Here is a 6,000-nt window from a genome sequence, read left to right as displayed (position 1 = left end):
TTCTTCAAACACGCATTTGATGCCTAAAAGCTCTCTGTCCTCAATATCATAATTCTATTCAACTGGGGAAAAATTTTTGAAAAGAAGGAACGAGGACATAAGTTGGTAAGATTATTAGCGATGATGATGATTTATCCATTCAGTCGTTGCCGACTTTTGGTCACCTTGTGGATAAGCATACGCCATGCTTCCCTGTCTTTGGCCGTTTCCTTTAGATTTTCCAGTCATGTTCATATCAACCTTGATTGTGTCTAGCCAGCGTGTGTTCTGGTGTCCTCTTCTTCTGAACCGATTGACTGTGCCAAGCATCAATGTTATTTCCAGAGAATTGGCTCGTATGACATGACCAAAGTATGAAAGCTGTTGTTTTGGTGATTTTGATTTCAAGTGATACTTTTGGTCTGACATGGTCTAGGATGAGCTTTTTTGTGACCATCTCTGTTAATGGTATGTACAGCATATGCCACCAGCACCACAGTTCAAAAGATCCTTCTTCTGTCTACTTTCTTGAGTGTCAGCTTTCACATGCACATGTAGTTATTGGGAAAGTGATTGCATTGATTATTCAGATCTTCGTTGTAATACTGATGTCTTTGCTCTTTCATATCTATGCCATTCCTTGCATTGCACTATGGCCAAGGCTGATTCTTCATTTGATTTCAGGCCCCGATTCACTACTGCAGTTGATCTTGGATCCAAGATTATTAATACCATGGGATTAAACGGCTCCTACTCCTTTTTAAGACAAAACTACCTCTGACACAAATGGTCTAGAAGAATCCGGTTAGACTAGTATTGGAGCAGTAGAAGAACATTTTTTTCATAGTATTAAAAGCCTTCCCAGCTTCTGGTGACCAATTAGATGGATCTGCTCCTTTCCTAGTCAAGTTAGTCGTTGGCTTAACTAACTCCAAAAATTATTGCGTAACCTTTCTGTAATGGCAAATCCTAAAAACTTTTGAAGTGTCTTAAAGTTTTTTAACTGTACCTAATCCAAAATGCCACGAGCTTTAGCTGGATACATTCTGAAACCTGAAGGAGTTGTGACATGACCAAGAAAGAAGACCTTCTGGACATCGAAAAGGCATTTCTCTCTCTTAGCATACAAGTTATTATCACAAAGTGCTACCAAAACTTGGTAAAAGTGAGAGACATGAGGTAAAATCAGCGGCGTAGATGAGGATATCATCCACATACACCAACACAAAATGTCCAGTAAACTCACAAAACACTTCAAAAGGCATTACCAGATTTTCAAAATGACCCTCTGGATTGTTAAATGCAATTTTTGATTCATCCATTTTCCTGGTTTGTATCAGATTATACGCTCCATGCAAATTAATTTTAAGAACCCGCTAACTCCAGACAACTGGTGGAAAAGGTCAAGGAGTGAAAACGGACAAGGATTGTGTTTGGTGATCTTATTAAGTTCCGTAAAATTGAGACAAGGACACAGTCTTCCAGTTTTTTTCTTAACAAAAAAGAATGTAGCAGCCAGAGGATAGTTTGAAGGACGGATATGACCTTTCTAGAGACTATCAGCAATGTAGTCTTTTAAGGCTTGTTTCAGGTTCTGACAAATTATGCATGTGACTTTTAGAGAATTTACAGTTAGGAATGAGATCAATGGTGAAATCACCTGGCTTGTGCAGAGGCAGTTATCAGCTCCCTCTTTAGAAAATAAGTATGGGAAATAAAATCTGGCAACACTTTGGTCTGAATTGTGGCTATTTTTACAAACGCCTATTTTGTTAGAGCAGCAAATATGTATCCATTTTGTATCTTGCATCCATCCTATAGGCTTTAGTCTGACATTTCATAAACTTGTAATTTTCCACAACTAGAGCATTCCAGACATACTATCTTAGCTCTGCCGAAGTGATGGAAATTAACCTTGGTTATTAAGCAACTTGTGGCAAGAAATACAGCCTGGTGACCTTAATGTTATCAGCACCAGTTTTCCAAGAAGATCTTGACTCATGTATGATAAACTAGCAGACTGCGCATGGTAGAAATATACTTGTTTCACTTAACATTCTAAATTAAGACACAGCACTAGTAAAGGCAGGAACAATTTCAATTACACTAAGCTGAGTGTGATGTGTCTTTGTTCTGTACTTCCTCTCGTTAGTTTTATAATTTGAGACACCAAAATATACCTGGAGCCTATGCATTGCACTAACAAATTTGGCACCCAATGTGAGGCATGACCAGAATCTCACTCCAGATCCCATTAAAGAATTCAGTGTATTTCTTTTCTCTGGGAAGGACAGAGTGCTCTATATAAATAAAAGGTAAGGAACCTTATTTCTTACAAAATTATCTGTCCTTCCCTGAAGTTGTGACTGTTCCTCTTTGCTGGCCAAGGAGGACACTACTGTCGTGCTTCAAGATCCGTGTCAAAGAATCAGAGGTATATTTTGTGTGTGATTGCTTGATTGCTGTGGGAAAGAATGACCAGATGATGTTGGAGTGTCTTGTTGGTTAATCTCTCTCTCTCTCTCTCCCAAATTTTACGTACATAATCTAATTCTCTCACTTCCTGATGTCATAGAAACTTGAAATTTGGCACGAGCATTGATTATGTTATAAATAGGAAAAGCTAATGGTTCCCAACTCGATTATTCAATTCTAAGCGCAAAAGAATTAGCGTCCAAATTTTACATACATAATCTAATTCTCTCACTTCCTGATGTCATTTTATGTAAAGGAAACGTCGCATGGTTACCTCCACGTGGTGTTTCCTGGGCAACGCAAAGAACCATGTAAAATGGTGAACATATTTTTTCCTCGGTGTCTCTAAAGCAACCACGACTTCATAAGATTTTTCGTGTGAACACCAGATAAATACCAGTACCAAATTAACTCGGGCGAAGCCGGGTATATCAGCTAGTATATAGATATAATAAACTTCTGTCTTTCATCTTCTAATGGTGTACTGGTGTGCTTCATGTGTGTGTATTGTCATATTGTCTTACAAGGTAAATAGGAAACTGATCTTCTATAGATATTGTTTATACCCTGTACTCATTAGTAACTTTATTGTGACCTAGAGAGAAAGGTGATGTACCTTTTGGCAGATTAACCTACTGTACATGCCAGACTGTTCTTATCAGCTAAAGCTGTGGAATTTGGTCACTGGGGAAAAAAAGTATAGTCTTCTTGGAGGATTGCCCAGGAGAAATAGTGACTCCCTGTAGATGATGGATATTGTTTTGACTGTTAAGAAATGGGATTGGAACTGAGCATTGAACTGCTCATAGCTATAGTGTTGCTTTTTGTGATCTTGGTAACTTTGAGAGTTATTTACAGTCTAAGAAAGGGTACTGAATTGCTCATTTTCTTGAATAAGTATACTGTCAAGGGTACAGTGTGGAATACTGCCAGGGGTGTAGTGTTGAGACGTGTGCTGGCATATACAGCCTTTTTCAATTGCGACCAGGCAGGACTTTGGACCTGTGTCAAAGATTGTAAGATAAGCCTAAGGTGAGTTACAATGGGGAATTCACAAGGAAATAATGAATAGAAGGGGGAAAAACAAATAGGGGTTGAACTACCTGAATGGGTGAGTGATTTGGAAAAAATATAGGTAAAGGAACTTACAGAAAATGTGATTCTTCTCTCTCATTAAGATGGTGGGTCATGGAAAAGACTCTAGGCTGGTTTAGATGGGATGAGTGTCGGGAATTGAAAGGTTGCATGGTATTCACCTGTCACTACCCGGGTCAATTGGTCAAGGTACCTCCTTGTGAGCCAAGGCCAGACTATCTGTTTGAAGGACTGCATACAGCTATCAAAGGTAGGTGTTTTGGAGTTTATGTTGGTTTGCATAGATCTCACATTACCAAGAGATGTGGTTTGTAAAATAAAGAAAACTGCCAAAACTTCAGCTAAGAAATTGTTGAATAAAGTAATTTGAATATATATATATAGTGTACCAAAAGTCAGAAAATAATAGAGGCACACATTTTTATTAGTACTCTACTAGTCAGAACTATGCAAAATCATAAATGTAAGTTTTGTTTGGTCAGGTTCCCAATAATGGTCCTAAATTGTTTTCAGCCCCAGCATGAGGACCTCACTTCCCATGTGAGTGGCTTATATCAGGTGTTAACTGTCACTTTTAAATGTATAATTTTCTTGATTCCAGAAGAGGAATTGCATAGTTTTGTTTTCAGGTGACTGGGTTGTCGTCAAAAGGACATATCAGAAAAAAAGGTTGGAACAGAGATTTGATGGATGACACCCAATCTAGTTGACGACTGCCACTTCAGTCAAATTGGAAGGAAAAGACAATTAGATCCACACCAGGCACTGTAAATGATTATCCATTAAAAAAAGAAGAAGAAAAATAGTTATGGTCCTTCTAGTTATGGTCATGGTACCACAGGTTTGGGGCTTATATAATATGTTAAAAAATAATTGGGACAATAAGTACTTGTAGCACTGAAGATACAGAAAATTGAATCATTGTTAAATATGTACTCATGCCCCTACAGCGTCTTCTACACCCTTTGTGCCCATACCCTTCACTGTGGAGAAGATCAGGTCATGGTTTAATAAAATTCTTGGCTGTCACAAAAACACTAGAACAGAGCTGCCCCAATAATGGTTGGAGCATGGCTTGGTGACTGCTGGTTGGTTCTTAATTGCTCATGGACTGGGTATCATCATGCCATCTCATTTGCCCAGAAGAATGTGACTGCAAGTTGCTACCCCTTCTGGAGGAAGTGTGGAAGTCACAAATAATGGGGAAACTCTGTTTTCGAATCACACCTGTGGAAATTGCAATAGGTGACCTAATAAACGTGTACAATGTGTGGGACAACATTAATAGTAAGATGGTAGAAAACTGGGCTAGAGCATAGGATCCCATGAGCATTGGACGACACTTGTCTGGCGTTTTAGATCACATGGTAGTAGCCATGCCATTTTTGTGTAATCGCATAATGGTCTGTCATAAATGGTAAGCCCTGAACACACATTCTTCAAGAGAGCTGCAGAATATTGGCCGAGGCCAAATTGTAAGCTGTCTAACATTGTGAGCATGTCTAACAAGATGGTTTATTCGCCCATTCATACCACAAATGAGGGATTAGTTAGAAAAAGTTACAGATTGTCTAAATGATCAAAGTTTCACAGTATTGGGGCTGGCTAATCAAACTAATGCAATTCAAGCCTAATTGATTGTACTAACAACACATAATAGTGCTGAATTATCTTATAGCTGCCCAAGAGTGGCATATGCTAGTATGTTTTGTACTTTGTCACACTAAGGTATCCATCAAATATCTGACTACAATTTAGAGCAAAAAGGGAATCCCGTCAGCTGGATAAAAATTTACGGATAGTGAAAGTGGACGCACTGTGCTAACCAGCCTAGCATTTGGACCAGACTGGTGTGGCTGGCAGTTGATCCCAATAGTCGGAGTTAATGCTGCAAGGCAATCTCAGATGGGGAATCTTGCCCTAGTTAATCAGAAGGATGGGAAGACCCCTGCCTAAAAGCAGAGCAGGTGTCCTGATAAGAACAGACCTGTGCGGAAACCTCGGGGCTAACTATCCCTGACAAGACACAGGGACGATGTACTGAACACAGGGCACACAGGACTGACCACAAAGACTGGGAGGAAATGGACAAACGCACACAGGCAAAAACACAAGGCAAAGAACATACAGAATAAACAGATACAGGAGCAGAATCAAACAGACAAGACAGTCCTAAGACAGGTGACCTAGGTATTCTGAGTGTCTGAGACAAACACACAGCAATACTAAGGCAAAGAGAGGATTCACAGCTCCCTTAAATAGGAAGGGGATTGCCATTTAAGCTGCAGCTGTGCTGGGAGCACTGAGCAGGGTTAACTAGTGCAGTGCTGATAGAAAGTAGAAGAAACAAGTACATTTATATAGAAGAAGCAAAGTGACATCTAAGTCTGCCCGGAGCAGCAAGAGGGCAGAAGACATGGGTAACAGACCTAACAGAAACCTGTGAGGGAC

Source organism: Eleutherodactylus coqui, chromosome 9 (assembly GCF_035609145.1).
Source record: "Eleutherodactylus coqui strain aEleCoq1 chromosome 9, aEleCoq1.hap1, whole genome shotgun sequence".
Taxonomy (NCBI): domain Eukaryota; kingdom Metazoa; phylum Chordata; class Amphibia; order Anura; family Eleutherodactylidae; genus Eleutherodactylus; species Eleutherodactylus coqui.
This window is presented reverse-complemented; position numbering follows the sequence as displayed.